This window comes from Pleurodeles waltl, chromosome 9 (genome assembly GCF_031143425.1).
Source record: "Pleurodeles waltl isolate 20211129_DDA chromosome 9, aPleWal1.hap1.20221129, whole genome shotgun sequence".
NCBI lineage: Eukaryota > Metazoa > Chordata > Amphibia > Caudata > Salamandridae > Pleurodeles > Pleurodeles waltl.
Genome location: NC_090448.1, coordinates 331,389,796 through 331,417,048, shown reverse-complemented (window position 1 = coordinate 331,417,048; position 27,253 = coordinate 331,389,796). Strand labels below are relative to the sequence as shown.

Below are 27,253 nucleotides of genomic sequence, written 5' to 3'. Positions count from 1 at the left end.
AGGACAATCAGAGGTCGAAGCTCCTATGCAGCGAAGTACTAATTCCTGTCACTTTACACCCTTTCAGAGCAGCAAAGATAGAAGAATAGGGATCCCAAACATTTTATTCCCCTAATGCTAACCAAGAAGAGGCATAATTTTGGGCTATGTTCATGGTCATGGAGCTGGAACATGACCTGAAATGAGCCAATGGAATAGTGGCTTCCCATGAAGCACTTAAAAAATATAAGGGGATAGGAGGATTAATGGTCCAGTGTATACCCTCCAGTGAATACCGTTATATAATGCAATACACTGTTCCAACAAAGACAAAGTGTGAGAGAGAAACTACTAGAGGGTCCTAATTACTAGGAGCAAGAGTCCTCACACACCCGATTGGGTGTCATGCTTCATCATCGGACGGCTCCTTGTCAGACCGGCACTGCAATGCTTGACGGGCTCCCCCCCGGAGGGGGGCTTTTTGCCAGAGATCTTTTCTCGATGATGACACAGAACCCAGATACAGGTCCGCAGGGAGAGAGGAGAGAGAGGATAAAATTGGCTCAGAACCCTCACTAAATGTTCCTTTATTCGTTGATGTTGGGTGATGGCCAAGATTAAAAAATAACAAGGGAGTGAGGAAGAGATAATGCTCAGACACTCACTAGTAACTTGATAAGGCATGGAGGAAGTCAGTAATTACCAGACATTCCTCAAGATGAGGTCGACATGTTTCGCATCTCTTATGGTCCACAAGGATCCTCTGACGCTTCTTCTTGTACGACATTCGGGAGCGCTGCCTGGGGTAGGTGGAACGCTCCACTCCGGTTTGCACTAAAAAGTCTCTGCAAACTTGGCTACAGGCTTGCGTGGTCCCATGAAGCCCGTTCTCAACTTGGGAGGGGTGACTAATAGGAACAGCATGTCCGGGTCTAAGTGGACTCGTTTAGGTGACTGTTGACATTCTTGACTGATAGTTTCAGATTGCACGAGTCTATTTTGTTCTATTTTGTCCTTTTTTGGAGAAGTGTAAATGATATATTAGGTCCTGAAGAAGCGTCAGAGGATCCTTGTGGACCATAAGAGACGCGAAACATGTCAACCTCATCTTGAGGAATGTCTGGTAATTGCTGACTTCTTCCACGCCTTATCAAGTTACTAGTGAGTGTCTGAGCATTATCTCTTCCTCACTCCCTTGTTATTTTCCCATGAAGCACATCAGCAGTCCTCAACCAGCACTGTTCCAGAGTTGGATGGTCCCACCTATCTGATTCAGCCTTGTTATACACCCCGGAGAGAAATGGGAAATCCTTAGGAAGGAAACAGACATGGAGGAGCTCCTCTTAAACAGCCCCCAGCGGCCACAAAAGGGGCTTTTCCAATCTGGCAAGGCACATAGGTGGTCATTACAACCCTGGCGGACGGTGTTAAAGCGGCAGTAAGACCGCCAACAGGCTGGCGGTCTTTTTTTCAGTATCATGACCGCCATGGTCATCTGCCGCTTCCCCGTTCCTCCCGCCAGGGCGGAGACGACCGCTGGGCTGGAGACCTGGGTCTCCAGCCCGGCGGGTGTGACAATACTGCCGCCGGTATTGTGACCCGGCTTACCGCCGTGGATTTCCAGTGGTAGGAACCGCCATGAAATCCATGGCGGTAAGCACTATCAGTGCCAGGGAATTCTTTCCCTGGCACTGATAGGGGTCTCCCCCACCCCCCACCCCGACTCCCTCCCCTACACCCCCCACCACCCCTGCCCCCCCCCCAAAGGTGGCAGGGCCCCCCTCCCCACCCCGACCCCCAACATAACATCACTGACACACACCCGACACGCACGCAGGCACCACCAACACACATACACACACACCGACATACATGCCAACATCCACACACACAGACACGTACACCCACATTCACGCACACATCCATATGTCTATGCACACATTTCCGAAACACGCATCACCCCTGCAAGCATACACGCACCCACACACCCCCCTACATACACAGACGCACACCCCCATGCAGCCACACAACACCTCCAACCCCCCTCCCCTAATGGACGATCGACTTACCTGTTCCGTCGATCCTGCGGGAGGGGACGGGAGCCATGGGGGCAGCTCCGCCAACACCACACCGCCAATAGAACACCGCCGCGCAGAATCACAGGACGTGATTAGCTCGGCGGTGTTCTGTTGGTGTGGCGGTGGAGCAACCTCCACTTCCCCGCCGCCCGCAAGTATGGCTGCTGGCGGCTCTCCGTCGGAAAAACGACGGAGGGCAGCCAACGGTCATAATACGCCGCACGGCAAACCGCCACTACTGGCGGTCTTCCGTACAGCGGTCCCTCGGCGGTCTTCTTAAAAGACCGCCGAGGTTGTAATGACCACCATAGTGCCCTTGGCTGGAAGGGACGCCTGACAAAGGAAACACTGTTATGGCATGGGACCCAGCTGTTACAGGTTCTCACCTTGGAGGCCTTCCAATTCTGGGATGTCATTGGCATATCCAAGTTGGAGGGTATCCTGTTGGGCGCCCATGATGAAATCCTTTCTAGAGTTACAAGACGAGCATGACCTACATCAAAAAAAAATTTTTTTTTTTGCTATCTACAATTCAGACATGCTTTCACCCAATATTTCAAGGGTCTCACGGAAATACCGGATCACAACCCCATAGAGGACAAAATACTTCTGGAGGAACTTGGTGATCGAAAAATCTTGCACATTTATCAAACACAAGTGATCCACACATCGGACTCATTTGATCAACAGAGGCCTGGGTAGGGACCCTAGTTCACCTCATAGACGATGATTGGTGGGTGACCTGTGCCTTCTCCTGTAAGATAGTGAGTCCCTCAATTCTGCCTCATATAATGGAAATACCTACATAGGGTTTAAAACACTCAGAAGATTATGGAAAAGGGTGGCAGTGGATGTGCTTGCAGTGCCTGCCAGAAACTGGAGGTTTCTTCCACAAAACCTGGTTGTGCGTTCGGTTGGCCCCATTTTGGGAGGGGGTGATGGCTTGCCTTAAACGAGTGCTGGGCTGGGTCTTCCAATCCTATGTTGGTCCTCTTTCACACTACAGAAGAGATGGTGATGGACAGATATTGCACCACCCTACTATGCCAGGGTTTGATAATAGCATAAAGGGAAATTACCTGGGCCTGGGAAGACAGTGACTCCCATTATCCAATCCCTGGAATGGTGGAAACGGGCCCGGACTGCTGGATGAGCATGGGAATTCCTATGTATAAGGCCAGAGGTTGCTCTCAAACACTACAAAATGTGGGCTGCACTGGGCAAATAGCAGGGCATTGTCATGCAAAGACCAGAAACTGAGGAAAAGTATGAAGGTTGTGCAGGGATAGCTCATGATATACTTGGAAACTTCCTAGTTGATAATGGGGAGTGTAGTCAAAGTCGCTGATGAACCTGAAAAAGAGGGGTAACACAAAAGGCTGTGGACAACCCTAAAACACTCCCCTAATCCATTAACAGGCTGTCCATTCTTAGCATAGCTGGCCACTATAGAAGCTGCAGAGATGATATGAAAGAGGGGGTTTGACATTCTCACGGCTGACATTTGTGATGGAGGGTGCCAAAATCAGTTAACAGTAAGGATTATGACAAGCAGAGGAGGAAGCAAAAAGGTAAATGGGAAGAGACAAAATTTGGTTAGAGGGGTTTGCCATATTATCAACAGTGATTACGGTGAAGTTCCAGGGCAAGACCCTGAAATTTGCAAAATATAACTATTATGTATGAAGAGCAGAATTGAAATGGTGGCAAAAGTTGGTTGAACTATAATTGAGGTTTCAGGCAGAAGATGAAGCATGCACCATAGATATTTTGGGACTGCAGCGAGACAGAACTGTAACTCATATGTGGTAAAGTCATGTTAGGGCCTGCTTAGTTCTGAAATTTTAAATGCACATTTTTAATTTAGGATTTCTTTTTCTCTGCACAGCCATTCATTTGTGTGAGAAAATGAGAAACGGCTGTACGTGTTACTCACTTCTGGTGAAGCGCTGCTATCCTTCGAGTTGGTACACTTCATCCAGGGCCAGGGACCCAGAACAAGTTTCCTTAGAATTTAGACTGACTGTGGAGACAGCTCCTTGGCTGTAGACACACTGTAGCATTCAGCCTGCACCTCTAACACAATTCTGGCACAAACAATGCTTGCATTAAAAAATTGCTTTTATGCTTTTATGCCACAATTGTTAGACGAGCACTACCATCTAGGGTTGTCCTATTGTCCGCATTGTGTCCGAGCCTGCTGGTTCTGCTACAGACTCTTACCCCTGCCTTGCCAGGATCATCACTTGCACCACATCCGACGGACTTTCCGATACATCTATCCAGGTATGGGGGTTGGGTCTCCCAACTGATCTGGCACAGGGTCCTCCCGCTATGCTCTCATTAGTGTAGGTAGAGACAGAGAGGAGTGCACAAACATAATTGTATTATCATGGTTGAATCATTAATCTTTTTCACAATATTTGTCGTGTAGGTTACTATGCTCTCTCTAGTCTGTCTAATCATTGCATTTTTACACAAGAATAAGATTATTGCAATACATGTTTTAAACAACATTCCTGCACTTTGTGTCTCATCTTGATTACGCCAAGTGACATTCTTCGGGAATATGAGTAAATAATGTTAAGGTTGCACAACACTATCTGTTACCCAGTCCAGCTTAGAGGTTCAGATGGGGCACGCTGAGCTAGCCAGGAACCGTGACAACATTTCCCAATGATACAGGCAGGCTGTCTCTCTATATACTGACATTTATGTTATCCAATATACACAGTCTTCATTTGTTTGTAGTAATCATATTACATAGCGCCACCAATGTTTGGTCAGGCACTTATTTAATAGGTCTCCTTGATAGTGGTCACGTACCCAAAGGCCCTCTTAGCACCTCCAAATGGAGACAGTCATGGCGTTAGGGACTTATGCTCCTCAGCTGAATAGGTAACCATTATTTAATTCTGCAGGTTGCTCAAGCTTGAACTCTTTAATGGGATTAACCCACCATAGTGTTCCCTCGCTGAATTCCATTCTTTAAAACATGGCGAATGTAGATAACACGCCAGTTAACTGCAGACATTCAGTCACAGCATACTTTGTAGAACAGGGGCTCCCCCTCACGTGGAGAAGTTACCTTTGTAATAGAGGCTCACAAAGCCTATAAATATGAAGTATACTATTCATGGGTTGACTTCCCTGCAGTAGACACTAACACACAAACATTTCATACATACACAGAGGTGGCTGCACCTAATCAATACACACCTTATACACAGCTAGAAATAGCATGAACTTTTCAGGAACACCAAAATTGGTTCCAAGACACTTTTACACATTTATTACAACACACAAGACTAGGCTCTGTCAGTAGTGATGTGGGGACCTGGCCAGCACCAGCCTGCTACACACCGTACTCAAACATAGTAAATGTTCCTGCAGCCGGACTCCGTGCCTTATACACAGGTTTAGCTGGACTATATACACGCAATTTGTCCTACAAACAATAACGGCTGTCCTAACCCGAGCTGTTCAAGCTGTCCAGACAAAGTTAGCTGTGCCAGCAATTAGTCCAGTTTCAATGGATTCAATTATGGGTAAGGTTCCCCCCAAATGGGAGGAAATTCCATACTGGATTGCTATAAAACAAATAAAAAAAGTTGGTTTGAAGCAGTGTTTCCCCTTATGGGACCCCAAGAAAAACATAGGATTCTAACTTTGTACCTACCTGTTGGTATGGCTGTTTTTGCCTGAAGTGCTAAAACAGACTCAAATGGATATGGGACAGTTGCTGCCCTGGAATTTGGGATTAAATTAATTGGAAACTTTACTACAGTATCTTCAAAAATATCACACAATTTAAGAAGGGAAGGTTGCAGCATTGGCAGTACCACAAAGACTCACGCAGATTCCTGTAAGGGATCAAAAGCGCAAATTAACGAAAATTATTGCAGACTCCTATACAGCTATAGGTCAAGATAATATGGGAGTCAGGCCTAACAAGCCACAGCTTAAAGGAAACGATGATCAAGAGAGATAGAAATATGCACCAGAGTAGTCTAAAAATCCTTGGGACACACCTTAAAATAAAGAAAAAAAAACAAGGGCTTGCTGGCAGGAGAAAGATGAACCACCTGACAGGCCTTACGGTGATGCAATTGTATTAATTATTTGCTTTGCATTATAATATAGATACATAAAATTGCTGTATATATTGCAGTGGTGAATCATTTTGGTATGTTTTCATTTCATTGCTGCGACTATTATTAAATGTGTGCTTTCAACATGCTAATCTCCTTTTAGGAACCTTGCGTAGTAAAATAATAAAGGTCTTCTTTGGACTAAGAAGTGCATTCCAGAGATTCTTTGGCAGTACCAGAGTTTCTCATCTCAGTCATTAGTGAAAAGCAAAAAACACACCCCATATTAAATATGAAACTAAAGCACCAGTGAGAGTAATTCTCACAACTCGAGTACCAGGGAGTGATTGAACAATGCGTCTCTCCTATGAATAATCCTCGTTTTAAGTAATGAAACAAGACCATTCCTATTGTGTAGTCCTAGGCTATAGACACTTAGTCACACACACCGATTTGTAATACAAACTTTACTCAGTACGGCCTTAATGAACAACATAGTCTGTAAACAAATACAAACCGACAGACAGTTCCAATGTTTTTTCCTGCCAAAATATAGCACCTGATAGCTGAGACTTTATGTTCTCCATCCTAGGTTCTCAAGGGTGATTCGGACGTTTACCCCAGGGGTATTAAAACAGTCCAGGATTGTTCACAGCCCGCATAACATCAATTTTTGACCCTGAAGCATTGCCTTATGTAGATGACATCTATCTGATGGACGATGACTTGAACAGACACTTTGCGCAAGTAGATCACAAAGGGTTAGGATTTGCCAAATATGGCTACAAATTTAATTTTCAGAAATCAAAAATTGTATTTCTTAGTGTCCTGTTTCTGGCATATGAACTATCCAATGAAGGCAAAAGCCTTGCCCCCATCTGCATAGAGAAATGTGCCCTTTTACAGCCCCCAACACAATAAAGAAGCTACAAGCTTCTTGAAGTTTGGTAGAACATACATACCAGATTATGCACAATGGATCAAACCATTCTAGAATGTAATATGCCCTGAATTCTCCAGTATTCAGACATCAGAACATACACAAATACTTAGATCTTTGCAAACAAACATGCTTGTGTCCAGACGCCTACATACTCGTCTCAATACCACTAGCTTAGTAATATGAGTCACTGCAGGATCCACTGGCCACACAGAGGTCACCTTTAATAAAGGACACACTGTGCCCACTGCACATAAATCACATTCAAATTCTAATGCTGAAATGTCTTTTGCCACCACTGAAAAAGTATCGACTGCTGTCAATAAGGAAAGACCATTGGCTCAGGGGAAATGCATTATTGTTGAAACCCCAGTCCCAAACGTAGAGGCTGTGACCAAGGTTAGCGTTCCTACCACAAAAGGCTTACATCCACGATGAATACAGTGGGCCACTTCCCTGACAGCTACTGGCGTAGAATGCGTTTTTGACCTGACCTTGCAGACTCAAGAATTCCTTCAGTACGAAAAAGAATGCCCATACCAAGTGACTTCCTGCCTCTTGATCAATATGATTTTGTAATCTATGCTGATGGCGCAGTTCAGCCTGCTGTTGGCACCAAACATAATATTAATCCGCAGTGGTGATTAGTTTCATGAAGGGGGACAAGTTGCAGCCACAAAACATTCACACAATACCTATGGGATTATGGGATTGAACAGCACAACTGGCTGAATTAAAAACACAGATTCTGACACTTGAAAATATGGATCCTGAATTTCCCACACTTGTAGTGTGAGATTGTTATTATGGTGCTCAATCTTATAACAAAAAATTGCATTTCTGGTGCTGCAATAGATTCAGATACTGTAAGAGGAATAGCATCAAGCACACGCTGCTTTGGGGCAAGGTGCCACATCTGAAATCGTGCTGGTCACAGGCGATATAATACCAACATGGAGTCATCAACATGCTGAAATAAACAAAGCTGGGAATTTACTGAGTGATGAAGCTGAAAAACAACATTTCAGACTGCCATAGTAACTGTGATAACTCATTCTCACATGAGAATAGACAACGGCTGCAGTCACTGTTTTAGGCATTGGCACTCCTTTACCTAAAAAATGTTCATCAAAATACTCCTATCTGTTGAGTGCCCAAAACATACCTGTTGCTCGCATTCCTGGGAAGGTGATACCCAATCAGGACTGCAGGCTTGAATTAACCATAGCCGCACATGAAGGACTTGCGTCTGCTGGTGTGGCGGCTACAGTTTTTTTGTTTAATTCAGAAACACTATTGATGGCATGGTCTGTACAAACAGACTATAGAACTTGTGCTCTACTGTGACATCTGCTAACAAATTAAGAGCACCACCATGGCATGTCCACCTACGCCCCTCTTAAATTTCAAACAAACCTCTCCAATGCATATTTTTGGATCACTGCAGGCCACTGAATTCTGATGGTGCTTTCAAATTATTCAACTTGCTGTAGATTCAGATGGCAGGGAACGGACTTGTTTTGGATTATCACCTTGGGATTGTGGCCACGTCCCAACGTGTTTTTCAAAGAAGCCTAAAGCAATCAGCATTTTTTTAAAATAAACTTCTGCGGGCAGAGGGAATTTTAAGAAGCTTCCTCTCTTGTTCGTTTAAAGTTTAAGAGGCCGAGACCAGATGGACCGGGGACAGAGTGTTTGCAGGTCTCCGGCACATCCAGTGCGCTGGAGTGTGCCATCCTTCCCATGAGGATAATTGATCTCGCTCTCCTCGATCGATTCTGGGATCTGGCGATTTGATACTGATTAGGAGAGAGATGAAGGAGTGTTGCCCTTGCCTCATGGTGAGGCATACTTTTAAATTCATTATTTGCTTTGCACTATAATATAGATACATATATTTGCTGTGTATATTGCAGTGGAGAATAATTTGTACATTTTTGTTGTGACCATTTTTTAAACGTGTGCTTTTAACATGTTAATCTCCTTTTAGGAACCTTGCATAGTGAAATAATAAAGGTCTTCTTTGGACGAAGAAGCGCATTCCAGAGATTGTTGTCAGTGCACGTGTGTTTCAGCTCGCTCATTAGTGAAGCAAAACAGTCTGCCCAGAAGATCCTTGGAAGATCTGTTTGGGATCCCGATGTACATTCCAGATCTCGATAATCCTGACACAGTGACGGCAAACATGCTGCAAGACATCAATGAACATTTCACTGTCTCACAAGAACGCCAAGATTTCCGAGACGAGCGCTCATCAACTAATTAACTATCAGTCACTAATGAAGTTAAGGTGCAACCAGCATCTTTCAGATGGATTCCAAAGCTTGGGGATCTAGTGCATAAGAAGACTGGCCAAATTCCTTTCAATTCACAATCATACCAAGCACCAGTGCCAGACCTAGGCATTCAAGGTACAAGAACTATAATTCTGCCTCCGCATGCTGGTTGTAAACAGAACCGCTTTGTCTCCATCAACCTAATAAAGATGCACCATGTGTCAAGTTCTACACAGTAGGCCACAAGGGCTCCTGAGTAGTTACCTGCCTCCTCTCACTGCTCTGCAGGTGATCCCCCTACAGGAATTAGGTGCTATAAAGTGTATATAGTGGGCAAAAGGCCAGTAAAAGACTAGGGGAAAAAAAAAAGACTGAAAAGTCAGGGAAAGAGGCTGCAGGGAGGTTCAACACAATTTACCACGCGCCAGGCATTACCGCTACCAGCTACGCCACAACCTTTTCCTCAAAGCCAACTAAGTAACTATCCACTGCTGCAATTTTGCTATTCTTGCTACCACTAGTTAGCAATTGTCCCACAATTGTCCTGTAACTGTACTATATCCACAATTTGAATGTTGGTGATTTGTGGCGCTTCTGCATCTCAACAACTGCAACGCAGCATCAAACACAGCATCACATCTGCACAACTGGAAGGTGGCACCACTTCACGTACATCACAGCAAGTATACAATAGCCGGGAACCAGTGCTAGTAAATAAACTGGCACCCTTGCAGTAACCTGGCTGGGTCCTGAAGAGTGCAGTGGCTTTTAGCAAGCTGATGTGAGTGCATGCCCAGCACCCTGCCGAAGCAGCTTGGGTAGCGCTGAGTGTGGCTTGAAGGGTGGTTGGTGAGCACCACTCACCTGAGCCCATCTTTCCACCTAATGAAACTAAACCTGCAACAACATCATTAACATTACAGTAGACGATCGGACGTTAAAGAAAATGAGGTTGGGGAGGCCAGGAAATCCCGGTACAAACTAGCAGGAAAAGGAAGGTATGCTACTGTGATCCTCCCTTGGTGGCCATCCAACCAATTGGCACGCCAACAGGTCAAATGGGTCCTGGAGCAGGAGCAACAGGGATCACCGGTCAACCCAAAATAACAAAATTCTAGTTTTTAAAAGACGGAGGAGCCACCATTTACTCAGCTACTGCCCCAAGCATTGGTCTTCTAGTCCCACTAACACCTTTGGTGATAATCAGAACCAAGCAACAGTTTTCATCTCCGCTCCCAAACGACAATCTCAGTATACTGCAGCATGTGGTCCCCATGGTAATCGATGAACCAGCGCCAACAGTAGCTTGGCATCTGGCACTACAACTGTCTCTCCTTTGTACAAAGCCAGCTGCAAAGTCTAGGAAGGACCAATTCAAGAAACCCTCAAACTACTGCTCAAGAAATAAAAATAAAAAAAAACAGACATGGGCAATGAAGCTGGGGTAGCGACGAAAGGAGGGGCCGTGGCCAGTAGGATACTCAAAAGATCTGCATTGTTAGAAGTGTAAAATGACCTGACCGAAGCCATCCAGCCTAATTAATTTGGGACAGGATCCCCCAAGGGAACAAGTCCAGGCTGCCAACACACCAGTAAAAGAAAGCTGGAACACAAGCAGAACGAGACAATCATGAGAAAGCTCTCCTTGCACCAAAAGAATGAGCAAATCAGAGCACAACTAATCCCTGCCACAACCAGGCACGGAACTGAGTCTAACAAGATGGGGAAACTGTCAGACCAAAGCCAAGCTCAACACAGGGGCTGACTTTGACGACTTAACACATGAAGAATGGAACAAGCTCCTTGCCTCATATTCTTCAGTGAAAGGAACGGAGTGTCCAACTGTTTACTAAGAACCCTGTACTCCAGGTACCCCGGGCCTCCCACCATAACCTTGGTGGAGCCCCTCCCAACAACAGTAGCGGATTCCCCTAGTCGAGTGGAAAAAAGCACCTGACCAGCACTGCTCCGGACCATCCAGATAATGGCCAGCGCACTCACCTATTATTCAGCTAAGATGGATGTGTTAAGTGGAGACTTTGAGCTCAGAAGCCTATGTGGCTGGTATAGGCAAGCGTATTGTTGACCTCAATAACCTCACCAAGATCGCTCAAGAACTAACCAGTGACCTTGCCCGAAGATGCTGCTGCTCTGTAACTCCTGACAAATTAAGTCGACTACAAAGCGTATTAGGGGGTGGAATAGAAGAGCTGGAAGATAGGAAGGGCGCACCCACAACCCCCACACAATCACAAAGAGGCTGCAATAGCGCCCAAGGCAATAAAAATGACAGCGTGCCTAAAATCTGAGGCATTTCACTTGGAGAAATGGCCTTATATGGCCAAGACCCCTCTCTCCAAAGGAAATCTTTAACACTGCTGGGGAGGGAAGGGGAGCATCACCATGTAATTTGACAATAGAGCCAATAACAGGCAAAAAAAGCAAGGGAAATACTACACACCAACAAGTGCAAAAATAAATAATAATAAATTACGTCCAAAGGGACGCAAAAGAGGAAATCACATAATAAAAACTACCCCAAAACTGTATTCTGCAAACCTACCAGACATCTAATCAGATAGACCATGGATATAACACTGGGGGCAATGCCTCACCAACCAGCGACGAGGCAGCCCCGGAGGTGACTCACCTCACAGAGCATGAAACGGAGCCACCCATAGTTAACCCCACTGAAACCAAGCAACGAAAGGGGAAGATGCACAGCTCTGAGGGGACCCCTGTGATCAGAAAAGTTCACCCCCAACTCCAGCTTGAGGGGGCTCACCCCTCAAACCTAAGTGGCAGGACATCCCAGCCCAGAGAATCTGCTTAACTGGGCCAAGGGCATCCGGTGACTGCCAAGGTGTGATAAACACAAGGTAAGCCTCCCAGAGAGAAGTACAAATGTTTATCCCGCATACAAATGGATTGCCACAGATCTGGCCCCAGTGTAACCACCTCTCAGACAATCTTAACACACTGTTGTCTTCATCCATGGAGGATTAAAAACCCCAACACAATAGAGTGACCCACTAAGCACACCCTAGGGGAGGGACAGTGCTGAATAATCCTATTCCTTCCAGAATATCAATCACTTGGTACTATGGACATCCTCAATCGAGGAAATATATTTAAAAACTCTTAGGGCAGATTCCAGGTCTAACTAACATCACCTCAGATATTGGACCGATAAGACCACAGCACACAGCATACAAAACAGTGAAGTCCAATGTATGAAGAATCCATCGACAAGTGAAGCGCATCAATATTTCACGTCTCTCATAGGATCTTTTATTTTTAACAGCAGTTTGGTAAGTGGAAAGACACGTCCACAAAGCACAGCCAACACGTGTTTCATCACACAAGTGATTTTTTGGAAGGCTAGAGTATAGGCAAAATTAGAGAAGATTCAGAGTTGGGAAATTGTACAGAAAATATACTGTTTCACAAGTAAATAAATGCGGCCAGTTGTTTGGTTCATATGTCCCGAGGTAGGGAATGTAGAGAACAAAGACCAAAGGTTATGTATATGAAAAGACCTTGATAAGTCCTGGTATAGTCCTGCCGAGCAGAGTGCCGCGTAACGCTCGCTAAAAGGTGTCAGTTGAGATATGATTGAATCTGTAGAATTCATAGAGTGGGAGCCAGGGAAAGCCAATGAATAAACCAAAGTCATCTAGCAGTCTGACACCATAGTTGGGGCAGTTCTTAAGGAAAGCAAATACTTTAAGAAGTTGGGAATCAACTTGGAAGGGGTATCAGTCCCCAGATAACCGCATCCCCTAAGGCCACGAAAAGGGGCATCAGATGACAAAAGAAGGTTGTCTGTGGTTCCTCACTACGAGGTGCAAGAGGCTCATGCTCGGGAATAGATCCCAATACCACAGGGAGTGTGTGGCCCACACATCATGTGCTGAAACAGAAGGACAGCAATGTGAAAGACGACTGGCGGTGGGTAGCCCAAATCCTGAACCAGAAGCAAGAAATAAAGTGAATCCCAGGGGGCAAGGAGGCCCGCGAGCGCTACTGCTTAAGGCTCTGCTCTTGGAATATCCATGGCCTAAAGGCCAAACCGCGAGACCCCGAAACATCCAACTACCTCCAGAGCTTTTAGTCATCGCTCTACAAGAAACTTGGGCCTTGGAACCAATTTTCTTCCCAGGCTACTCCCATGCCTTTCTACCTGCTATCAAGGAAGGCAAATATGGCCGCAGGAAAGATGGCCTGGGGGGTGTATCTGTCAACTGCTTTAAAAGCCAGCTGTAGAGTGCTCTCTTCTAATGCCGACACATTTCTCACTGTGCACCTGATTTTTCTACACAGAAAAAAGGAGCAAGGGTTCTTCCTATAGTCTATATCTACATGTCTCTGAGATGGAAAAACCAGGGGGCAATGTCAAAATTACATGTGGATCACATCACGCAAGTGGTCGGCTCTTATCCGCTCCTTCCACTATTAGTAACAGGGGACTTCACATGAACCTACGAGAAGGGTCTGTAACTAATGGGTTCAATGAAGCCCACGAACATAAGTGGACTATCCCAGAACAATCACTGATTAAGACAGCAAATAGAAGTAATATAGGTACAGCTTTACTGGGCTCTCTTGAACACTTAGAGCGCTAAATGACAGATTCAGTGAAGACACCCCACATTCTTTATCCTTTCATGCTGCAAATGGAAACTCACTAATCGGTTTCACCTGGGTCTCCTCATCACTGATGCAAATGGTTGTTTCCTTCAAACTGGGTTTAAGGTTCGAAAGCAACCACCCACTGCAGGAAGTGGTCTTCACTCTTATTCCAGCAGTACACAAGATCAACACAGAACCTGCGAGCCCCGAACATCTGTGCCAGCTAAAAACAAATGGACAGCTACCTCTCTAGTTTCCTTGGCCCACGAAGCTGACCACCATCTAAAAGCCTCCCAAAGAACAGAAGGGTCAGCTAAAGACAAATAGGAGGTGTCCCCAGCCCGAATGGGGTCCCTCAGGCTATCTATAAATTAGGCCCACTTAAGTGGGCTGAAATCATGGCCTCTCTCTTCAATCACGCCCTGGCTGGTGAACCAACCACGGAACCCTGGAGGGGATCCAATATCTCTCCAATAATACAAAGGCGGAGACAAATCAGATCCTAGAAATTACCGACTGATTGTGCTTATCGACAATGAAGCAAAATACTTTGTTGGCGCTCTGCTCGAGCACCTGATCAACTGGGCTGGACAGGAATCAATAATTCCCACAAACCAAACGGGGTTCACCAGCAATTCAGGCACAGATAGCAATATTATGGCTCTCTCATATACTTGATTCCTCAACAATTGCGAAACTCCGACTCTATCACTGCTTTATTGACTTCAAAACAGCATCAATCGAAGCAGGCTCTGGGGGAAACTTAATAGCTTGCAAATTCCATTGCAACTCCTGAAAACCATTGAGACCTGTATACCAGCACGTGGGTTAGGATCAAACCTATCTAGGAGGATCCCAATGACCAGAAGCCTAAAGCAGGGCTGTGTTTTAGCCCCCACTTTATTCAATCTCTTCATGGCTGATTTTTCAACAGCGCTCCCTTCAATCAACTCCCTCGCACCACAACTGGAGATGAATCAACTGACGAATCTCCTATATGCAGATGACGTCCGTCATGCAACTCAGTAAAACAAGGGTTGGCATGCGATGCCGCTTGAAAGCCACAGAAGATTACTCCCTTGAGAATGGGCTGCAAATCAAACCATTAAAAAAACGAAAATCATGATCCTAAGGGGGGTTCGCAACCTGGGGACTTAGTGGGAGTACGTTTGAACAAACAGCAAGTTATAAATACCTGGGTCTTCTGTTTGACTGTCATGGATCCTTTCTTAAACACAAAGAAGAAATAAGACAGAAAGGGGCTGCTCTATCCATGGGGCTTTGGACACTGTCAACCAAACTGAACAAGTTCACGCTCAGCTCATTCCTAAAAGTAGCCAGAGCTAAGGTGGTCCCTACATTAGCTTACGGAAGTATTGCACTTTGTGGCAGAGACTCAAAGGTCTTGGATGACACCATACAGAGCATACTCAGGCAAATGTTTAAGCTTCAAAGTTACACAGCATAGATAAGGCTGGAGTTCGGTTTAAACAAATAGTGTCTAGCAAGACACGCAGCTTATACCAACTTTTTTCACAAAAACGAGGAATGCAGCGAGGAACACTATAACCTACAACAAAGCCCTGCTCGCCGGCACGAATATATCTTGATGCCTCAACAATGCAGTTTGAAATTGAGAGCTTATGGTCATCGGAGCTTAACCACAAACTTCTTAAAACCTCAACTAAAAAAGTAACAGAGCTCCTGTCCCTAACTGAAGACAATATAACTCTCGAGAAAAGGTATCATGTCTGGCTAGTCCTAAATACCTATACGACTCTAGCCCCCTGGCAATACCTGGGAGAAGTCTTAACCTACAGCATAAAGAGGAAGTATTTGCTTTATCACTTGGGGGTCCTACCAGATGGCAGACACGAGAGCCCATGGCGACAGACCGCAAAAGATAAACCCCGCCAACTCTGTGGGTCAGCAGTCGAAATCGTGCCCCATATGTTCTGTCTATGCTCCAGGATCCTGAAGGATCGCCGCAGACGTATGCGCCCGCTGTGAGTACATCTGGGGGTTCGCACATGCAGACATGCGACCTTAAGCGGTCTCATTTCTGCCAACCAAAAACAGATTGCCCATATGGTCAGATATCTGGAGGGTGTTGAGTGTGCCATGGCTGATCCAGCCACTACAGACTATAAGACATAGGCATATGCACTCTGCCAGGGTGCAATAAAACCTCAGAATCAAATGACACTAGCTCACAGAATAGTGAGCAAGTGTAATGGTTGTATTTTATGTGTTTCATTCTGCACAAGTGCAACTATTTTTCTTTATGTGTTTTATTGTGTAAAAGTGTAATGGTTTTTATTAACTAGGCACACTGATAAAAAAAATTGATTATATTTTTAAGTATTGTTTCTTCCCGGTTGGATGATTTCAGATTATGAATTGCTACTCTGGCTGAGAGTGCACAGTCATCAAATGCTGTTTAAATAACAAAGTTGTTTATTACCAACTACTTTTGGAAGAGACTGCCAGATCTTCCTTGCCACGAGGTCCCCGTTTTCATACAGACTAGGGACCTTGTTGATGTCAATTATTTTTTTCAGATTCTTCACATACTTCAGTGCATGAAGCATGTGTATTTTTTATACGGCTAAAAAGACCAACTTTGTTCCACCTTGGTCTTACCTTTAGATTGAAATGCCATTGTTTTTTTGATTGGTTTTGTTATAGACTTCTTGACTTTGAATGGACATTACCTCCCTGAACTTGTAGCTCAGTCTCTGAATCCTCATTCTTCCTCGCATAAGGTGGAAGGAGACCTGTCCCTTGTAAACATTTTTGTGATTCCCGTCCCTGATGGAACTGTGTAGGGTAAGGTCCCATTTGACATTTTAGTCAAACAGAAATGCTACAAATTTCCTAGGTTTTCAAAATACCTTTGGATGATGCAATTGTTCCTGGTGCTATCTCTGATTAATGGGATGTGAATACAGTGAGAAGCATACTCTCTGAATTTGTAAAGCTATTCTGCATTCAAAAACTGAAGACCCAATTATGGTGAAATGTTTTGTTACCATCATCATGTTCATCATTTACACATAGCTAGTTGTCTGTGTGTAGTTTTTAATTACACACCACCAGTGTGTACCTCTAAAATATATCAGACAAGGTTTTGCTTATTTTACAGGACATAATCATTTAGACCTCAGTTCCTATGATTACAGGCCTTCACCACCAAAGTAAAAACTATGCTAACACAAACAAAGCTGATTGATTCCGATACATTCATAGTACAACTGACCACACAGGGTTATGAATATTGAAATGACAACATTGATTTGAAGTCAATTTATGGAATCTGTCACTGGCAAGTACAGGGTACGGATGTCTTGTTTAGAACATGTCTCATACCTAGGCAAATGATTTTCCTGAACAAGACAGTGCAGCAAACAACTTGCATGTGGTTGGCCAAGATTAAGGATATGAACACACCAAACATTCCATCCATATCCCGTTTTGATAATTGGCAACACTTTACAAACTTTACTGAAGAGCAGATAAATAACATGATCCAGAATAGGACATATAACTCTTCAATTTCAGGTTGAAGAGGGTTGTTACTGTGGCCAGCAGACACTAATGGTTGTCATGCATAGTTTTTTAACTCCACAATGGGTTCTAAAGCTATCTGACCTGACCCCCCGATATTCACAGTCACCTGTCCCTACTATCTGGTTATATGGATTTACAAGATTTCTTGTTAGGTCCTAGAGCACAAAGTCAGAAACAATGCATATATGCCATATAACATGAGATTTGGGAAGTTTCTCAGCAAGAGGTTGCTGAAAGACCTAGACAGATTGACAGGGGAAAACAGAGAAAGCATTAGCTGTTGTGGACAGCACTATGACAACACTTTCAACCCATATTTACTCCTTGAACAACATTATGTCATCTGCATTCAATATCATAGAATGATATGTCCTTATTACAATGTGGGCAGAACCAGATGAGATGGATTATGCAACTAAGTTGGATGTTGCAGGTTTTTTAAATCAAACCACATGCCATGGCGCCGTCTGAACACAACAGAATTATTTTTACCTTTTAATTCAAACCGCATACAGAGAATAATGGTAAGGAAAGATGCTGCCTTTACTATCCTTAACATCAAACTTTTAGAAAAGTTGCCATTTTCTTCAACTAAAACACCCTCTGCATTGTGATTTATTCAAGGATCCTTACCAATTTCAAGTTTTCATTTTACATCTTGCTTGAAACACTACCAAGTAGGCAAATAGCGTGAAGGGCATACCGGTTTCCTTGATTTTACGAATGTTCAGATTGCTCTCGAATGGGAGATATTTGGTACTAAATGATCAAGTTTGCTGTGGTGAGGTTACTGGGTGCCCCATATGTGGTGACGGTCGCTAGAGTTGTGACCTGCTATAGCAATGTGTTATTTCCACCCATACCTTTGATAAGGGAGTTAACAGTTTGGTCTCATGTCGCAATTTTTAATACGAATTTCAATAAGCTGAGCAGACTGCAAACTTTGTGGTTTCAGAAGGTTGTTTTACTGACATTGGCTACAAAGACCTTTGATCTCCAAGTAGCAAGGTCTTCCACGAGGTGCAATCGCTATTACGCACCAATTTATCGCAGCATTTATGTGAACTTGTTCTCTGTATATTTAAATGCCTCAAATACCGCAGGAGTGGTACACTTTTTTTTAAGTGGTTGGGTCTGGCTTTGTAAGCATCTTTCAGACTATGTTCCACATGATCCTGTCCTTTCCGCACTCATTGGTTTAGTGTTTGAGGCATTCCGGTTATACTGTATTTGCTTGCCGATATATATATTTTTTCTCTTGCTATGCAATGGATGCCAAACAACAATGCCGGAATGGATGCAACTGCCACATATCCTGCTATGTTGTGAACAGATGGTACAGCTGTTTGGAGTGTTGATTGTCCAGGAACTGAACAATGATTGGTTGTGGTCATTCAGACCGGTGTAGTTACACTGCATGCAGTCTGTGTTCCGCTGTGCACTGTGCCCTTTAGAGAGTGCACTGGACTTGTGCTTAGCTTCACCTTTGGTACAATCTACGGACATGGATCTGTGTGTGGGTTCAATGAGAGATTATCTACAGTGTTGTCCCAAGAGACTGCCATTGCAGCTGGATGCATTCCATGAGCCTTCCCATCCAATTGAAATGGATATTTTGGCTCCTGGAATCTGGCTTTAATGTTGTGGTTACATTGGCTGATTTGGCTAGCTTTGACCATTTCTGTTCCTTGGATCCTGCTTCTCAGGCGACGGGGACTCATCTGTGGTTACGGGCTCCTCTTTGGTTCACACTGACTTTGGACAGGATGGTGCCTCCTAGATTTTTTGATTTGGGCCCTTGTTTTTAATAAAAGTTTTAATTTAGTTTCCCTGATTTTTAATTGGCATTTTTAAGTGCTTTAATTTACTTGGATTATAGAAGAGCATTGTTCTGTATAAGTTTTATACATTTTTAGGATAGATTTTATATTTTATTTTAGCTTGAGCTATGTCTCTCACAGGCAAAAAAGGAGGGGTGGGGGGGGGGTATTAAAGCCACATTAGGGCCTGCTTAGTTCTGCCATTTTAAATGCACATTTTTAATTTAGCATTTCTTTTCCTATGCACGGCCTTTCACTCCTGTGATAACACACTGAGAAACTACTGTACCCGTTGCTCACTTTTGGTAAAACTCTGCTGTCCTTTGAGTCTGTACACTTTATCCAAGGCTAGGTACACAGAATATAATTCCTTAATATTAAGATTCACCATAAAGACAGCTCCTCGGCTGTAGACACATTATAGAATTCAGCCTGCATCTCTGACTGTTCTGACCCGAACTGTAATTGCATTATATAAACCGCTTCCATGCAATAGTTGTTAGAGGAGGACTTGTGTTTAGGATTGTCCTGGAACATGACACGCTGCGTCCAAGCATGCATCCTTGCTGATTCCGCTACTGACTGACCACTGCCTTGATTGACTTCTTGATACATTTATCCAGGTATTAGGGTTGGGTTTTCCCAATTGATGTGGCACAGGGTGCTCACACTATGCTCTCACTAATGAAGGTAGAGACATATAGGAGTGCAGAAACATAATCACATTACCATGGTTGAATTATTCAGCTTTTTCACCATATTTATTGTGCTGTTACCATGCTCTTCTAGTCTGTCTCATCATCGCAGCTCATGTTTTTTTTTTTTACTTAAGAACGAGATCATTACAATAAATGTTTTAAATACCACTCCTTAATATTCTTGTGTCTCCTCTTGGGTACCCAGAGTGACAACAGGAGAGTAGATCTGCTGCCACAATTTTCTTGGGAATCTGAGTAAGTCATATTCGAGGTTGCAGAACACCATCTGTTGCCCTGTCAAGTTTAGAGGTTCAGATGGGGCACTGTGAGGAAGCCAGGAACAATGACAATATTTCTGATGATATAGGGAGACTCAGTCTCCATAAGCTGAAGTTTATGTTGTCCAATAGACACGGTCCTACTTAATCTGTAGGAACAGATTGACAATATTACATGGGAGCAGGAAATGTGCCACCAACATAGATTCCAAGTGGTTAGACGCAAGTTGGCAATCAGTAGAAGTCTGATTTTGGACACACTTTTTTGGGTGCCACAGAGAGGAAGAGGGTGTTGAATCGTAGGATCATCAGACTTTGGAGGATATACAAAGTGGGGTCAAGCACATGTTTATTCTAAATGCACCGGTTGGCAAACGGCAACTAATCGCAATGAAGGGGGCAAGAGTCATAAATCCAAAAGTCCCAAACATAGCACCAAATAGTCTTAGTTCAGCACATTAAATTAAAGCACCGGTGCACATTTATAAGACACCTTACTCAGCTTCTGGTCAATTACTCCAAACCAGCAGAGCACAAACTACAGTTTAAAGGTTTCAATTAGGGTTCAGGAAACCATCATCAGCCAGCAGTCACCAGGGAGTCTAGGAATTTGTGCTCTGTCACAGAGGCCCCAGAGGTAATTTGCACGACACTGAAAAAAATATGTCTTTAATGTAGAATGGTTGGCTGTTTTCCCATCTGCCTTTGACTGATTTCATTATTTCACCACTGGGAATAGTGCTAAAAAAAAAAAAAAAAAAAAACACACAACATAAGTAATCTGACAAATACAAAGTGGCCCTTTCTTTGGGAAGGCCACTTTAGCTTTTCCCTGTCCTCTGGGACAGCCTATCTACTGGGTATGCAGTGAGATGGGCAGTATTTTTATGACAAACGCATGCCCACAGGATGTGCATTGTTATATTTCCCTTTTCAAAACATTCAGCTGTTTCCTAAAGTAGGCAGAGAAATACCCTATTGAGTTCCTTACACTACCTCAAAGACTTCCTCTTTATCCGGAGGGCAAAATCTAACAAATTTATGGTGATTCTGCAACCACTGCAAGACATTAGTAAAGCATGGAGGGTCGCTTTAGCACCAGAAAAGACTCAAGGCTCAATGGAGTGGATACCCTTCTTGAGCACCAGAACAGATTTCAGGGAGGCTAGACTTCCACAGGACAGTGGATGCTCTGGAAAAAAAAAAAAAACATAGCAGCCCTGTGCATGTGCAAAGCAACATTAGCCACCCTACACAGCTTCCTTGGCATGCTGAATATTAAAGTTAGGATCTTACAGGGAAGTAGGTTCTTTGCAAGGCAGCTAGCTTGGGACACTTCTAAAATCTTGAGAACCCAGTACTTGGTGTGACTTGCCAAAGGAGGATCTGTGGCTATCACTTCTGCAGATACTCAATGGATCTTTGATACGGTCCATCAATAAGCAGTTTCAGCTCTTTTTAGGTGCATCTGGGAGACAGGGTTTTCAAGTCATCTTGGGCATTGAACAGTGTGCTGAAAAATGTTCCAATGCACTGGAGAGGAACTGGCTGACCAACTATATCGTGGTTTTGGAAGTGTTTCCTACTGTCCTGGCTCTTCATTTGTGGCCAAAGGTATTAGCAGACAAAAAATAACATTCTGGGGAGAATGCATGGCCATTGTGCAAGTAGTTAATTCACAAACAGCTGCATGCCTGGTCCTTTGGGGGTGGGGAGGTCTACTGAGGGATATTAATGTTTGATGGGAAACACTTAATTCCACATGCAGCATGTAAAAGAGGTCAAGAAAGTAGCTGTTGACACTCCATCTAGTATTCAGTGGGTGAAATTCTGAGCACCTTACCCCCAGACAAAGGAAGAGATGAAACCTATCAAGTCAGAATGACAGACCTTATTGAAGTTGAATAACCTCTAGCTCTTTCTGGCCACTGGGACGCAGGGAAGATACCAGGTGTACAACATTTTCATTGCAGTGAATGAATCATGGAGCATGGGTGAGTACCATACAATGGTCAGAAAGGTGCAAGAGTTTCTATTGTGGGCAGGAGATACTAGCAAAATGCAAGCCTGGGTTTCCGGACAACTCACTGCTGTGGCCTGTTTCACAAAACCAAAAGCAGAGTATGACCCTACTACTAGTTTCCCCATGAGGCATGCCTTGAGCGGAGGTTATACACAAGGGGTGCAAAAGCCTGATCAGAGGGCACCTTTCGAGTCTGCAACGCTAAACAAATCAGTAGGAGCATTTAAGGTCTTGTGTAACTCAAAATATGAGGAGACACTGTACTCTACCATTTTTGCAACAGCTTTCTTTGGAGGCTTTCGAACCTCAGAATTAATCAGGGTTAAGGAGGATCCCCAGTAAAGGGCGCTAAGAGCAAGTGATGCCACACTGGGCCAAGAAAAGGCAGAGCTGCGCGTGAGACACTCAAAGACAGGCCAGGAGTGTAAGGGGCAGTAGCTCCACTGGGTAATATCCACCTATTTTCATCAGGTGCACAAATGCCCCCTTAATTAGTAAAGCAATCTTACCAGAACTTGATGCTAATATCTGCGGCTCACACACATAGCAGTGGCTACAAGCACCCCTCGGGCTACTTTATAGGGATTGGAATCGCTGATTTACCTCCGAATGCCGATGATCCCGAGTACCGTAAGGGTGATGTGCCAGTGAAATGTCACAAGCTGCTGGGGGGAAAAAAACACGGTACTTTCCTTGAAAAGCAGGTCAACTGCAAGTCAGACTCCAATCTCGGTAAAATCGTAGTTTAGGAGTTCAGAGTGAGCATCGCCGGCGCGATCTGTAAATTAAAGCACTTGTTGGAGACAAAGGCGGGATACACTGCAGCTCCCACCCTCAATTCCGCCACTGTAGCGAGTTTATTATTAGTAGCCAGCAGTCGATCAAAGTAGAAACATCGAAAGTGAGTTAGAAACTGGTAATTCAAAAATGTCTGTCTTTATGTATTGCACTACACAAATCACACTAGGCTCCCAAAAGCATGTTGCTCACTGAACACGCACACAGGCACCATTCACACTACATGCAAGTAGACATACAAGTCTCACTCTGCTTTCCCCTAGTCACACCTCCCACCCTGCACCCACAGAGGCACACATACACATTCACAATACTCCACTGTACATTCGCACGGGAAAAATGCTCACAGTACACTCACACAGATAGTACACTCCCTCGCACTCACACACTTTCCTCACCCCGCACTGAAACAGCCTCCCCCTCTGAACCTCCACTTATACATACACGACAAACCCTGCACTCATTTACACAACAAAAACATGCACATTAATCACGCCGCTCATCCTCACTCACACCGACATACCGCTCACCCAGCACTAACGCAGGCATAACAGTACACATACACCTCCCTCTGCATTCACACACTATCTTCAGCCTGCGTTTATACACGCCTTAATCACATCATGTCCTCAAACAGACAAGGCCTTCACACTGCGCTCATATCACACAAAAATGCTGCACTTGGGTACATTACTCACCCATCACTCACACAAGCTCACTGTTCTTCCTCACTGACCCACTCACACCCCCCCTGCACTCAGAGACACTCGTCTTACTCTGCATTCACAAAGGCATTGCCTACACCTTGCACTCAAACAGGTACAACTCACAGTACACTCATACGGAAAAACCTGCACCCTGTATCACAGTTAGCAGTAGACACACAACATCGACTTTGGTAACATCCAACAAAGAGCAGTAGTACTCCAGCTACAGGGTGTGGCCTTCAGCCTTTCCCCTAGTAACGCGAATGTTTAGATATAGTCATTGGGTACTACTAGGCAAAGGCTGTGGCCTTCAGCCACTCGCTGCATCAACTCCCACAAAACATGTACCGATTGTGCCAAGTCCTCTACAATGGATTGTTGCATATAAATGATTTCATATGAGAACTTTAGCTTTATGGATTCCTTATAAGTACCATCCACATGACCTAAGCATTTTCCTTGTCTGCACTAAGACCCTTGGCACCTTTCATCACAGCACTATTCATGCATCACAGGGGTGGTGGGGAAGGAGAGCACTGCCTATAAGGAACCCTCAAGTTTTCCACATCCATGCCCTTCCAGTCCAGAATTTGACTTGCTAATCTAGGATCTGGAATAAAAAGAAAATCCTGGGCTGGATGAACAACACACGCATTGCCTTGGGAACACATGCACGATTGTTTTAAGAAGCAAAAGACCAAAATCGGATATCTTTAGTCGTCCAGATCCATGCATAAGTAGATCATCAAATAGTTTCTCTTTGCGTTGTGGGATTTCCAGACTTGAAAAACTTGGTCTAGAGGACTACCGTGCACATATACATGGGAAATTAGGGTTCTGTCACAAAACAACTACCCTCGCAGGTTTTTACTGTTTCTTTGTTGTTGCAACACATATTTAGTGGACGTGTGCAACTTTCTTGAATATACCATGATCTGAGGTCAAAACTAGAATGTACATTTTACTGTGTTATTATCGTTTCCCAGAGATCCTTACCTAACCCACCACCGCTTGGAATTTGCGCGAGTTCTGATTTATGTAGTAGTCCGTGCTTTAAACGCGCAGGTACTGTCCGGTACTGAATACCTAGACTTCACTAATTTTAAAGGGATAGTACCTACACTACTACAGTTAAAAGGGAGAGTATCGGCATTTCTCATGAGCAAACACGTACTCTAAATAGTGAGTGCCTGCACTTCTATACTTTCATTTAAAGCACCGGTGATGATCGGAGTCCTCGATATAGTTGCTTGCAGAAGGTATCTCGCTACCACGCGCAAGGCATTGAGGCTTAATGTAAGCATTCCGTTTTCAAAGATAGAGTCTTTTAAACGTTATTGGCAGTACAAGATTTAAAACACTTCACTTACCACACACTTCTCCAAAATGTAGCCCCTGGCACTAAGTAGATAATGTTTAAGTGAAATGTCGTGATCCAGAAATGGAGGGCAACCGATTTTGCAGTGTCCAAACCGCGCCTATCAACAACAACAAAAAACGTTCATGGCAGGCCAGATGCCCTAGGGGAAATGAGTTTCACTAGTCACTACAGTACACACTACTTTTAACCCACTACTAATAATCAATCTCGGTCTTACACTTTCGTTCGTAACCGCTGCCTTTAATACTTTCAGAAAGGCCTCTACAAGCCTTTCCTCGCTTGCTGCGTGTGACGTCACACACAGTTGCTCTTTTGCAAAACTCGAATGACTTACCAGATTTGTTTCCGGTGCGGCAGGCTGGTGGGTGCACTTGGTTTCTGTGTCCTGCAGAGCTCCTGAAGGTGCAGCACAATATTGCAGCGGACATTGGTTTCTTATGATTGTAGAGCGTTATAAACGCTCGAAGGTCGCAGACAAGCGTCCACAGCCAGTCGCTTTTCACTTTGATTTTACAAAGTTTTCTCTGTCAATCTCTGCTTCTCGGGATAGCACAACACATCTCAGACTTTCCCAGCCAAAGGAAGGGGAGGAGAGTTACATGCGGGGTGGGGGTCGTACAGGGCGGTTTGCACCTGCTTTACTGCTTATACATTCCCGGTTCGCCGTATTCCAAATCGCCCACACCAGGTGTCCTTTATTTGGTGGGGCTGGAGGCAGGGGTGATGGGCTACCGCTATTCAAACTCTCAGAGACAAAAGCCTCCCACACTAAACTTCCCCCTGCCTTTCAATCCCCTAGCCCTCCTAGTAGCGGTTACACGTGAAATACTTGGTACCTCTGTGTAAACTGAAGGGCCGATAAAACCCGAACAGGAAAGAGCTGGTTTTAACTGCCCTTCGTACTTTGTCTTTCTTAAATATTTCCAAATGTTCACCAATATTATTTCAGAATCTATTTTTAGCCAAAAAACTGAAAAACAGCTACACGACGGGCACAGGCCCCTCCCACAGAATATGACGTGCGCCGCAACGAGGGTAAACACTCCTTGCTTCATCCAGACATTTCCCTGGTTTCAACAGCCTGGTCGGATTACAGCACATTTTTGATGGGCGCTATTTCATATATTTGTGGCAAATTAATGTTGTGCTTACTCAGCGCACTCTTTCCCACATTATGAAAGCAGGATTTTGGCGGTAGTAATTTGACAGAAAGTTTGTGTACACTTGCTGCGTCATTGTGAAATCTTGTTGTAGGGGTAATGCATTATGTTCTTTCTTTGACCTACATTATTGTAATGTGATTTTGTTTTTGCTTTACTGTGGTTGTTGCGTACTTTTTGTGATGTGTCCTGGTTTGGTTTAACCACTTCGTTGCTATACACCCCCTCCCCCTGGCTAAGTTTTTTTTTGGGGGGGGGCGGGTTGTTATTTGGGGTAGTTCACACACGTCGCAATAATCTTCTGTCCATATATGGTATCCAAACCAAATTTGCGTCCTTTTTTTCCCAACATCCTGGGGATTCTAAAGATACCAGGGTATGTAGATTTACCTGGAGGGTAAATACAGGCAAAATACAGCACCGTTTTGTGTTTATTTGGGAAAATGGAAAAAATAGTGTTGCACAAGAAAGCACCTGTGTTTTTCCCAGCTAACTGTATTAATGAAAGGTTTGCAGAGCTAAAATCACTACTTTTCCAGCTTTCAGGAACAGACAGACTTGAATCAGAAACCCAGCATTTTCAAAACAGTTTTGGCATTTTACAGGGGCACAGCCCATTTTTCTTATATTTCGTGCTTTCAACCTCCTTCCAGTTAGTTGTAGAAATGGGTGTGAATCCAATGGTGGATCCCAGAAAGCTATACATTTTATGAGAAGTAAAGAACATTCTGAATTCAGCAAGGGGTTATTTGTGTTACTTCAAGGTTTCCCCAAAGAAAATAACAGTTCAAATATACAAATATTGAAATTGAGTTGAAATAA

The 27,253-nt window shown here is 44.1% G+C and overlaps 1 protein-coding gene across 4 annotated transcripts in view; it reads right to left on the bottom strand.

The window, feature by feature from the left end:
* Nucleotides 1–26,153, bottom strand: part of MST1 (macrophage stimulating 1) — a 355,392-nt gene extending 329,239 nt beyond the window's left edge. The window contains exons 1-2 of one of the 4 annotated variants that reach the window (XM_069206862.1): nt 25,606–26,153; nt 25,261–25,368 (exon numbers count right to left, since the gene is read on the bottom strand). The gene's annotated coding sequence lies outside the window, so the exon portion shown is untranslated. Of the gene's footprint in view, nt 1–25,260; nt 25,494–25,605 lie in introns of those variants that run through there. The other 3 variants (XM_069206865.1, XM_069206864.1, XM_069206863.1) reach the window with 3 other exon arrangements.
* Nucleotides 26,154–27,253: the final 1,100 nt, after the last annotated feature.